Source organism: Arachis ipaensis, chromosome B5 (genome assembly GCF_059453495.1).
Source record: "Arachis ipaensis isolate K30076 ecotype BB chromosome B5, ASM5945349v1, whole genome shotgun sequence".
Classification (NCBI taxonomy): Eukaryota; Viridiplantae; Streptophyta; class Magnoliopsida; order Fabales; family Fabaceae; genus Arachis; species Arachis ipaensis.
In genome coordinates this window covers 124,605,409-124,617,687 of record NC_142440.1, presented here as the reverse complement: position 1 = coordinate 124,617,687, position 12,279 = coordinate 124,605,409, and the positions used below count along the sequence as shown (strand labels likewise).

At 39.5% G+C, this 12,279-nt stretch overlaps 1 non-coding gene across 1 annotated transcript; it reads right to left on the bottom strand.

Moving 5' to 3' along the window:
- Positions 1-1,080: 1,080 nt before the first annotated feature.
- Positions 1,081-1,188, bottom strand: LOC148565674 (small nucleolar RNA R71). The gene has a single exon (XR_015885200.1). It is a non-coding gene; the product is annotated as a small nucleolar RNA R71 (small nucleolar RNA).
- Positions 1,189-12,279: the final 11,091 nt, after the last annotated feature.

The following is a 12,279-nucleotide window of genomic DNA, read 5'->3' as shown; positions in this document are numbered from 1 at the left end:
TTCCATTTTTCTCACTATTTTTGAAAATCCCTGCTAACAACTAATGATTTGATTCAAAAATTTCAATTTTGTTACTTCCTTGTTAAGAAAGGGTCAAAATTTGAATTTCAGAATCATATCTTTTAAATTTCTTGTTAGCCAAGTCATTAATTTTAAAATCAAATCTTTTTAAATTTTTTTTTCAATCATATCTTCTCAATCATATCTTCTCAATCACATCTTTTTTCAAAATAATTTTCAATCATATCTTTTTTATTACTAATTTCAAAATCTTTTTCAAAATTACTTAACCACTTTTTCAAAATTCCTTTTAATTATTTCAAAATTTATTTTCGAAAAAAATTTCCCCCTTCTCACCTCCTTCTATTTAAGGATTAACACTTCTCCTCTATTAACAATTTAGACTCTCTCCCTCTCTATAAGTTCGAATTCTCCTCTCTACCTCATCCGTCTATCCTTCTGTTCCTCTGACACCTCAAGGAATCTCTATACTGTGACATAGAAGATTCTATACTCTCTTGTTCTCTTCTCTTTCATATGAGCAGGAACAAAGACAAAGGCATTCTTGTTGAAGCTGATCCTGAACCTGAAAGGACCTTGAAGAGAAAGCTAAGAGAAGCTAAAGCACAACTCCTTGGAGAGGACCTAACAGAAATTTTCGAAAAGGAAGAAGACATGGTAGCCGAAAATAACAACAATGCCAACAATGCAAGGAAGATGCTTGGTGACTTTATTGCACCTTCTTCTGACTTCTGTGGAAGGAGCATCTCAATTCCTGCAATTGGAGCAAACAACTTTGAGCTTAAGCCTCGATTAGTTTCTCTAATGCAGCAGAATTGCAAGTATCATGGACTTCCATTGGAAGATCCTCATCAGTTTTTATCTGAATTCTTGCAAATCTGTGACACTGTTAAGACCCATGGGGTTGACCCTGAGGTCTACAGACTTATGCTCTTCCCTTTTGCAGTAAGAGACAGAACTAGGACATAGTTGGACTCACAACCTAAAGAAAGCCTAAACTCTTGGGAAAAGCTAGTCAATGCCTTTTTGGCAAAGTTCTTTCCACCACAAAAATTGAGTAAGCTTAGAGTGGAAGTCCAGATCTTCAGACAGAAGGAAGGCGAATCCCTCTATGAAGCTTGGGAAAGATACAAGCAATTGATCAGAAGGTGTCCTTCTGGTATGCTTTCAGAATGGAGCATTATATGCATATTCTATGATGGTCTGTCTGAACTATCCAAGATGTCATTGGACAACTCTTCTGGAGGATCTCTTCATCTGAATAAGACGCCTGAAGAAGCCCAGGAACTCATTGAAATGGTTGCAAATAACCAATTCATGTACACTTCTGAAAGGAATCCTGTGAATAATGGGACGCCTCAAAAGAAAGGAGTTCTTGAGATTGATACTCTGAATGCCATATTGGCTCAGAATAAAATATTGACTCAACAAGTCAATATGATTTCTCAGAGTCTGTCTGGAATGCAAGCTGCATCAGGCAGTACAAAGGAAGCTTCCTCTGAAGAAGAAGCTTATGATCCTGAGAATCCTGCAATGGAAGAGGTGAATTACATGGGAGAACCCTATGGAAACACCTATAATCTTTCATGGAGAAATCATCCAAACCTCTCATGGAAGGATCAACAAAAGCCTCAACAAGGCTTCAACAGTAATAATGGTGGAAGAAATAGGTTTAGCAATAGCAAACCTTTTTCATCATCTTCTCAGCAACAGACAGAGAATTCTGAGCAGAGTCTCTCTAGCTTAGCAACCATAGTCTCTGATCTATCTAAGACCACACTAAGTTTCATGACTGAAACAAGGTCCTCCATTAAAAATTTGGAGGCACAAGTGGGTCAGCTGAGTAAGAAAGTTACTGAACTCCCTCCTAGTACTCTTCCAAGCAATACAGAAGAGAATCCAAAGAGAGAGTGCAAGGCCATAAACACGTCCCACATGGCCGAATGCATAGAGGAGGGAAAGGCAGTGATTTCCACTGAGGGAGACCTCAATGGACGTCCACTAGTCTCCAAGGAGTTTCCTAATGAGGAACCAGAGGAATCTGAGGCTCAGATAGAGACCATAGAGATTCCACTGAACCTACTTCTGCCATTCATGAGCTCTGATAAGTATTCTTCCTCTGAAGAGGATGAAGATATTACTGAAGAGCAAGTTGCTAAGTACCTTGGAACAATCATGAAGTTGAATGCCAAGTTATTTGGTAATGAGACTTGGGAGGATGAACCTCTATTGCTCATCAATGAACTAAATACCTTGGTCAGGCAGAAATTACCTCAGAAGAAACCGGACCCCGGAAAATTCTTAATACCATGTACCATAGGCACCATGACCTTTGAGAAGACTCTGTGTGACCTAGGGTCAAGTATAAACCTCATGCCCCTCTCTGTAATGGAGAAGCTAGGGATCCTTGAGGTGCAAGTTGCAAGAATCTCACTAGAGATGGCAGACAATTCAAGGAAGCAGGCTTATGGACTTGTAGAGGATGTGTTGGTAAAGGTTGAAGGCCTTTACATCCCTGCTGACTTCATAATCCTAGACACTGGGAAGAGTATGGATGAACCCATCATCATTGGCAGACCCTTCCTAGTCACAGCAAAATCTGTGATTGATGTTGACAGAGAAGAATTGGTCCTTCAAGTGAATGGGGACTACCTTGTGTTTAAGGCTCAAGGATCTTCCTCTGTAACCATGGAGAGGAAGCATGAAAAGCTTCTCTCAATGCAGAGTCAAACAGAGCCCCCACGTTCAAACTCTAAGTTTGGTGTTGGAAGGCCATCATCATGCTCTGAGTATTTGTGAGGCTCCATGAGAGCCCACTGTCAAGCTATTGACATTAAAGAAGCGCTTGTTGGGAGGTAATCCAATTTTTATTTATCTATGTTAAATTTCTATTTTTCTATTGTTATTTTATGTTTTTTTTAGGTTGATGATCATGTGAAGTCACAAAAACAACTGAAAAAGCAAAAACAGAATGAAAAACAACATTGAAAATAGCAGAATGGTACCATTCTGGTACCATTCTGGGCGTTTAACGCCAGAAAAGGGCACCAGACTGGCGTTTAACGCCAGAAAGGGGCACAAAGCTGGTGTTTAAACGCCAAAAAAGGAAGAAAAGCTGGCATTAAACGCCACAAATGGGCAGCAACCTGGTGTTTAACGCCAGGATTGGCACTCAAAGGGGCGTTTACACGCAAACATGGTGCAGGGATGAGAAATCCTTGACACCTCAGGATCTGTGGATCCCACAGGATTCCCACCTACCTCAACTCTCTCTCTCTTCTTCACACCTTCCCATAACACCCTTCCACAAATACCCCTCCCCAATCACCTACATTTCTCTTTCCAATCACCTCCACCACTTACTCACCTCACAATTCAAAGTCAAATCCTTTCCCTCCCAAACCCAACCCCTTGGCCGAACCACTCACACTTCTCCATCTCCTCTATTTCTTCTTCTTCTACTCTCTTCTTTCTTGTTTTACTCGAGGACGAGCAAACCTTCTAAGTTTGGTGTGGTAAAAGCGTTGCTTTTTATTTTTCCATAACCACTTATAGCACCTAAGGCCGAAGAAACCTCTAGAAAGAGGAAAGGGAAGGCAAAAGCTTCCACCTCCGAGTCATGGAAGATCTAGAGATTCATCTTAAAGGTCCATCAAGACCACTTCTATGAAGTTGTGGCCAAGAAGAAGGTGATTTTCGAGGTCCCCTTTAAGCTAAAAAAGAGTGAATACCCGGAGATCCGACATGAGATTCGAAGAAGAGGTTGGGAAATTCTCACCAACACCATTCAACAGGTCGGGATCTTAATGGTTCAAGAGTTCTATGCCAATACATGGATCACCAAAAACCATGATCAAAGTATGAACCCGGACCCAAAGAATTGGCTTACAATGGTCCAGGGAAAATATTTAGATTTAAGTCCGGAAAATGTAATGTCGGCATTCAACTTGCCAATGATGCAAGAAGATGCACGCCCCTACACTAGAAGGGTCAACTTTGAATAAAGGTTGGACCAAGTCCTTATGGACATTTGTGTGGAAGGCGCTCAATGGAAGAGAGATTCAAGAGGGAAGCCGGTTCAACTAAGAAGGCTTGACCTCAAGCCAGTGGCTAGGGGATGGTTGGAGTTCATCCAACGCTCAATCATTCCTACTAGCAACCGGTCTGAAGTTACTATAGACTGGGCTATCATGATCCATAGCATCATGAATGGAGAGGGAGTAGAAGTTCATGAGGTTATATCCCTAGAACTCTACAAGGTGGCGGACAAGTCCTCTACTTTGGCAAGGTTAGCCTTCCCTCATCTCATTTGTCACCTCTACAATTCAGCTGGAATTGACATAGAGGAAGACATCCTCATTGATGAGGACAAGCCCATCACTAAGAAAATGATGGAGCAAACAAGAGAGCCCACCCAAGGACCTCAACAAGAGCATGAGGAAATTCCTCATCATGAAATTCCTGAGATGCCTCAAGGGATGCACTTTCCTCCACAAAACTATTGGGACCAAATTAACACCTCCCTAGGAGAATTAAGTTCCAACATGGGACAACTAAGGGTGGAGCACCAAGAGCATTCCATCCTCCTCCATGAAATAAGAGAAGACCAAAGAGTTATGAGGGAGGAGCAACAAAGGCAAGGAAGAGACATTGAGGAGCTAAAGCGCTCCATAAGATCTTCAAGAGGAAGAACAAGCCGCCATCACTAAGGTGGACCCGTTCTTTAATTTCCTTGTTCTTATTTTTATGTTTTTCGAAAATAATGCTTTATGTTTTATTTATGTTTGTGTCTTATGACATGATCACTAGTGTCTAAGTGTCTATGCCTTAAAGCTATGAATGTCCTATGAATCCTTCACCTTTCCTAAATGAAAAATGTCTTAATTGCAAAAGAAAAAGAGGTACATGAATTTTGAATTTTAAAATAGTTTAATTATTTTGATGTGGTGGCAATACTTTTTGTTTTTTGGATGAATGCTTGAACAGTGCATATTTTTGATAGTGAAGTTTATGAATGTTAAATTTGTTGGCTCTTGAAAGAATAATGAAAAAGGAGAAATGTTATTGATAATCTGAAAAATCATAAAATTGTTTCTTGAAGCAAGAAAAAGTAGTGAATACAAAGCTTGAAAAAAAAAAGGCAAAAAATAAAAGAAAAAGAAAAAAGAAAGAAAGCAAGCAGAAAAAGCCAATAACCCTTTAAACCAAAAGGCAAGGGTAAAAAGGATCCAAGGCTTTGAGCATTAATGGATAGGAGGGCCCAAAAGAATAAAATCCTGGCCTAAGCGGCTAAACCAAGCTGTCCCTAACCATGTGCTTGTGGCGTGAAGGTGTCAAGTGAAAAACTTGAGACTGAGCGGTTAAAGTCGTGATCCAAAGCAAAAAGAGTGTGCTTAAGAGCTCTGGACACCTCTAATTGGGGACTCTAGCAAAGCTGAGTCACAATCTGAAAAGGATCACCCAGTTATGTGTCTATGGCATTTATGTATCCGGTGGTAATACTGGAAAACAAAATGCTTAGGGTCACGGCCAAGACTCATAAAGTAGTTGTGTTCAAGAATCAACACACTGAACTAAGAGAATCAATAACACTATCTGAATTCTGAGTTCCTATAGATGCCAATCATTCTGAGCTTCAAAGGATAAAGTGAGATGCCAAAACTGTTCAGAAGCAAAAAGCTAATAGCCCCGCTCATCTAATTAAGACTGATCTTCATAGATGTTTTCGGAATTTAGTGTATATTCTCTTCATTTTATCCTATTTTGTTTTTAATTGCTTGGGGACAAGCAACAATTTAAGTTTGGTGTTGTGATGAGCGGATAATTTATACGCTTTTTGGCACTGTTTTTACATAGTTTTTAGTATGATTTAGTTAGTTTTTAGTATATAATTATTAGTTTTTAATTAAAAATCACATTTCTGGACTTTACTATAAGTTTGTGTGTTTTTCTGTGATTTCAGGTATTTTCTGGCTGAAATTGAGGGACCTGAGCAAAAATCTGATTCAGAGGCTGAAAAAGGACTACAGATGCTGTTGGATTCTGACCCTGCTGCATTCGAAATAGATTTTCTTGAGCTACAAAAGCCCAATTGGCGCGCTCTTAATTGCGTTGGAAAGTATACATCCTGGGCTTTCCAGCAATATATAATAGTTCATACTTTTCCTGAGATTTGATGGCCCAAACCGGTGTTCAATGTCAGCCTAAAATTTCTGGCGTAAAACGCCCAAACTGGCACAAAAGCTGGCGTTTAACTCCAGAAACAAGCTATGCACAAAAAAGCTTCAATGCTCAGCCCAAGCACACACCAAGTGGGCCCAGAAGTAGATTTCTGCATCATTTACTCATTTCTGTAAACCCTAGGTTACTAGTTCATTATAAATAGGACCTCTTGCTATTGTATTTTCATCTTTGGACGATTAGTCCTTAGACCTTTATGCTTTTGTACACGTTTGGAGGCTGGCCATTCGGCCATGCCTAGACCTTCATCACTTTTGTATTTTCAACGGTGGAGTTTCTACACCCCATAGATTAAGGTGTGGAGCTTTGCTATTCTTCATGAATTAATGCAAAGTACTATTGTTTTTCTATTCAATTCAAGCTTATTCTTATTCTAAGATATTCACTCGCACTTCAACCTGATGAATGTGATGATCCGTGACACTCATCATCATTCTCACCCATGAACGCGTGCCTGACAACCACTTCCGTTTTATCTGCAATAGCTTGAGTGTGTATCTCTTAGCCTCCTAGTTCACGACGCATGGTTGCCTCTCCTGACAATAGAGCCTTCCATTCCATGAGATCAGAGTCTTCATGGTATAAGCTAGAATCAATTGGCAGCATTCTTGAGATCTGGAAAGTCTAAACCTTGTCTGTGGTATTCCGAGTAAGATCTGGGATGGGATGACTGTGACGAGCTTCAAACTCGTGAGTGTTAGGCGTAGTGACAGACGCAAAAGGATCAATGGATCCTATTCCAACATGAGTGAGAAGCGACAGATGATCAGCCGTGCGGTGACAGCACATTTGGACCATTTTTACTGAGAGCACGGACGGTAGCCATTGACAACGGTGATCTCCAACATACAGCTTGCCATGGAAAGGAGTACGCATGATTGGATGAAGGCAATAGGAAAGCAGAGGTTCAGAAGCAACAAGCATCTCCATACGCTTATCTGAAATCCTACCAATGAATTACATAAGTATTTCTATCCTCAAGGTATTACTTGGACGACCCAGTGCACTTGCTGGTCAGCTGCACGGAGTTGTGTGAAAAGTGTGCGATCACGATTTTGTGTACCAGCTACTCCAAGGGAAATTAGCCAAAAAGTATTCACCAAGACTTGAACCTTGCACCTGAGGGATAACAAGAAGGCACTACTCCAATGAGGGCAAGGGCGCTCAGTTGCTTTACTTAACTGAGCGCTACCTTATATTGCTAGGCATAAAGAAAATTGGCTCCATAAAATACATTCACTGGGAATCGAAGTGGGAGCCTCACTCAAACAACAAGTAGCGCTGCGTGAAGAGTTTTTAACTGAGCGCTACTTACACCACTTTGCAAGGGAATTGGGCCAAGGAAATTTGGCACCAATTTGGCTCACCCAAGGTTCGAACTTGGAGCTCTCTCTACAAGGCAGGGGCACTCAGTTAACTTAGTTAACTTAGTGCTATGAGGGCTACCCAAGGAAGCTTTGTCACGCAAGGGAAATGAGCCAAGGACCAAGACTTGGAGCGCTCAGTTAACTTAGTTAACTGAACGCTCCCCTGGAGGTGCACCATGGGCCAATTTCACTTCAATTGCTATTTTGGATTCAATTCTTCACCAAATGAGAAGCCCACTCCAAATTCTGAAAATCAAAAATAGAAAGTGCATAAATAGGACTTAGTTTGAGTTAAAGAGGACCTCTGGTTTTCTTTACCTTTTGCTTACTTTTGAACTTTCATTTTGATTTTGAGCTTTGAATTGGGGAATCGGGATTGAGAGCTGAGTTCTCTCCTCCTTGTTCTCACTTTTGCATTTCTTGCTTTCTGTTTTTGAATTGTGGATAGAGATTGAATGAATTCTGTTTTAATCCTTAATCTACAATTCATCTTTGTTCTCTTCTGCATAAATCTAAGGAATTGTGAATTGGATCTAGCTCACTGTCTTCGTTTTCATTTCTTCTGCTACATTTGCTATCTACTCTTGGAATTTGAATTGAGATTGAAGAGCTTCATTGATTCTAAGTTTGAGAATCATCTTTTACCTCTCTTCTCAAGTGTTCCAAGAAGTGGATCTGAATTTCCTTTACTGTTTTCATTTTCTTTTCTTCTACAAATTGTTCTCTGTTGGATCAAGGAAGGAATTGAGATCTAGACTTATTTTCTAGTCTCATTGAGCCTCTGAGCTCTTGAATTTCTTTCCTAGTTCTTGTAATTGAATTGAATTTACTTTCTATTTGTTCTTCACTGTAATTTTCCAATTCTGTTTAGATCTATTGCACTTATTCCATCTTCTTTACTTTTTGTTATTAAATTCTGAATCCCAGCATCCCATACCCCTTTATTATTCAAGCAATTTATATTTCTTGCAATCTAAGCTTCAATTATTTACATTTCTTGCAATTTAAGTTTCAGTCATTTACATTTTTTGCACTTTAAGATTTAGCTCTTTTACTTCTGCTCTTTAATTTACTATCAATTCCCCCTCTCCTTTTAGTTTCATGCAATTTAGCTTCTGTTGGTTACAAGTCACTCAAATCATCAACTGTTTGCTTAACTAAATCAACCACCTAACTAAAATTGCTCAATCCTTCAATCCCTGTGGGATCGACCTCACTCATGTGAGTAATTACTACTTGATGCGACCCGGTACACTTGCCGATGAGTTTTAGGTGTTGAAATTTCGGTTCCAACCCATCACCTCATAGTTCTCTGATTACTTGGACTTGATGTGATACATGACATATAATCACCTTATCTTTGATTATTTAAGGTTTGTATGGCTAATAAGCTAGAATTGAAGTTAAACCTTTAATCTAAATTAAGTGGCTAAGCAATTGGCGGTTGATTAGGTTAGAGGGGATTAAATAACTAAGGAATTATGGTTAATCAATTAAAACTTGCCATGAATTGAATCTTGTATGATTAAAGTAATTGGTAAGAACTGTTAATTCGGAAAAATAAATATCTCTGAACCTTAATTGTTTCCTCATATAATCTTCACAACCCATTTACTATTTTCTTTCTTAATTTCTCGAAGTATTGTTTAATGCATTAGGACCCAAATCACTCTTTTGTGCTTGTCTGACTAAGTAAATCATTCAATTATAGTTTCTTAGTCCACCAATCCTCGTGGGATCGACCCTCACTCACATGAGCTATTACTGCTTGCTACAACCCGGTGCACTTGCCAGTTCAGTTGTGGTATTCTAAATCCGCACCAAGTTTTTGGCGCCATTGCCGGAGATTGATTGTGATTGACAACTACCCATTGTTTGATTGCATAGATCAGACGTTTTTGCTGGAATTTTGTTTAATTTTCTCTTTTACTTTCTCAAAAATTTAGTTTAAATCGTTTAAAATTTTTGCTTTAATTTTCAAAATTAAATTTGGTGTCTCTGGGTTTCTTTATTTTATTATTTTCTATTTTTTTTATTTATTAGTTTCAAAATTTCTAGTTTAATTTCTTTAGTAATTTTTGAAAATTCTAGTGTTATTTATTTATTTTATTTTGCTTTATTTCTTTTACTCAGGATACCTCACTGGAAATTCTCTTCACTTTGACGTAGAGATTTTCACTTTTTCTTATTTTCTGTTTGTTTATAAATAGGAACAGAGACAAGGAACCTCTTCTTAAATTTGATACTGAGATTGAAAGGACTTTAAGAAGGCATTTACAGCAGGCTAGAGCTTACAAAGCTGATGAGAATCTCAAGGATAATTCTGATGAGGAATCTGAAGAAGTCACTATGGATCAAACAACAACAATGTTGTTAACCCTAATGCTCTGAATGCTCCTAATATGCCTGAGCAACCTAGAAGGACACTTGGATTATATACTGCTCCTAATCCCAACTTCTATGGTAATAGCATTGTTGTACCTCCTGTTGAGGCTAACAACTTTGAGTTAAAGCCTCAATTCATTGCATATAGAGGCATCTGCTCTAATGCTTCAGCCAGGGGGATATTAATCTCCAACTTCTTGAAGACTTCAAGGAATTTGGGGAAGTATTGATCCTTGATCTCCTTGTTGAACCTTTGAAGATATGGCAAAGGAGGTGGGAAAGCTTTCACCACCTGCTTCTGTCCTTAAGATGGTTCCTCCATTACTTGCTTCCCTTTCCTTGAATTTTGTGGCTGGTCACCCTTTTCTTTAAGCTTCTCTTGATCTTGCTTACTTGCTGTCATCTCTTCTTTGTTGTTAGCCTCATTTTTCTCAGTTGGCCTCTTGTCATTCTCCATAGGCTTCTTGTTGGCTTCTTTGTCATTCACCAAGGTCCTTCCACTCCTTAATTGGATAGCTTTGCACTCTTCTTTGGGATTCGGAATGGTATCACTGGGGAGTGAGCTTGTTGGCCTTTCAATCACAGCTTGCTTGGACAATTGTCCAATCTGCCTTTCTAAATTTCTCATTGAGGCCTCATGGTTCTTGCTGCTCATCTCCTGGTACTTCATCATCTTTTCCATCAGTATCTCCAAGTTGGAGATCCTTTGAGCATCTTGTGGTATCTGTGGCTGATTATGGGATGTTGAGGGTGGATGATAATTATTTTGGTTAGTGGCTGGGTTATTAGGTGGATAGTAGCTGGAATTGGGGTGGTTGTTTTGGGGGTTTTCTATATGGATTATGGTTAGTATTTTGCTGGTTATTGTGATTGGTGTTTCTTGAGTTGTTTTGGTTTGAATTTCTTTGCCATGGCTACTGGTTTTGATTCTGGTTGTCTCCCCATCTCAAGTTGGGATGGTTCTTCCAAGAGGGGTTATATGTGTCTCCATGGAATTCATTCTGGCTGGATCCTTGGTTGTGCATGTAGTTCACTTGTTTCTGCTGCTGATCTTCACCACTTTCCTCATTTTGTCCCCACCTAGCTGGTGGTTGATTGGTGACATTCACTGATGCAACTTGTAAGCTATCAATCCTCTTAGCCATCTACTTAAATTATTGCTGGATTTGCTGCTGCATTACCTTGTTTTGAGCTAGAATGGTGTCCACACCTTCCAACTCTAGGACTCCTTTCCTTTGGGCTGGTTGGCGTTGTCTTTGATGGGCAAAGAAGTATTGATTGTTTGCCACTATATCAATGAGGTTTTGGGCTTCCTCTGCTGTCTTCATTAATTGCAAAGAACCTCCTGCTGAGTGATCTAGTGCTTCCTGAGCTTTTAGAGTTAATCCTTCATAGAAATTATGGAGTATGTCCCATTCATTAAACATTTCAGGGGGACACTTCCTAATCAGGGCCTTGTATCTTTCCCATGCCTCATAGAGAGATTCAGCATCCATCTGTGTGAATGTTTGCACCTCTGTCTTCAATCTAATAATCCTTTGAGGTGGGTAGAATTTGGCCAGGAATTTACTCACTAGATCCTCCCAGCTAGTGATGCTTTCTTGTGGAAAGGCTTCAAGCCATTGATGCCAGGGCATTTTGGCCAGTTTCACTTACTTTTTCTTTACTGTTTTAGGGTAGTTTCATGCATTTTCTTAGGAAATAAGCAAGTTTTGGGTAGAATTTCACTTAAATTTTGATGAGCGGATAATTTATACGCTTTTTGGCATAGTTTTTAGTATGTTTTTAGTAGGATTCAACTACTTTTAGGGATGTTTTCATTAGTTTTTATGTTAAATTCACATTTCTGGACTTTACTATGAGTTTGTGTGTTTTTCTATGATTTCAGGTATTTTCTGGCTGAAATTGAGGGACTTGAGCAAAAATCAGATTCAGAGGTTGAAGAAGGACTGCTGATGCTGTTGGATTCTGACCTCCCTGCACTCAAAATGGATTTTCTAGAGCTACAGAACTCGAAATGGCGCGCTTCCAATTGCACTGGAAAGTAGACATCCAGGGCTTTCCAGAACTATATAATAGTCCATACTTTGGCCAAGAATAGATGACGTAAACTGGCGTTCAACGCCAGCTTTCTGCCCATATCTGGCGTCCAGCGCCAGAAAAGGAGCCAAAACCAGAGTTGAACGCCAGAAATGGCACAAAAACTGGCGTTCAACTCCACAAATGACCTCTACACGTGCAACACTCAAGCTCAGCCCAAGCACAC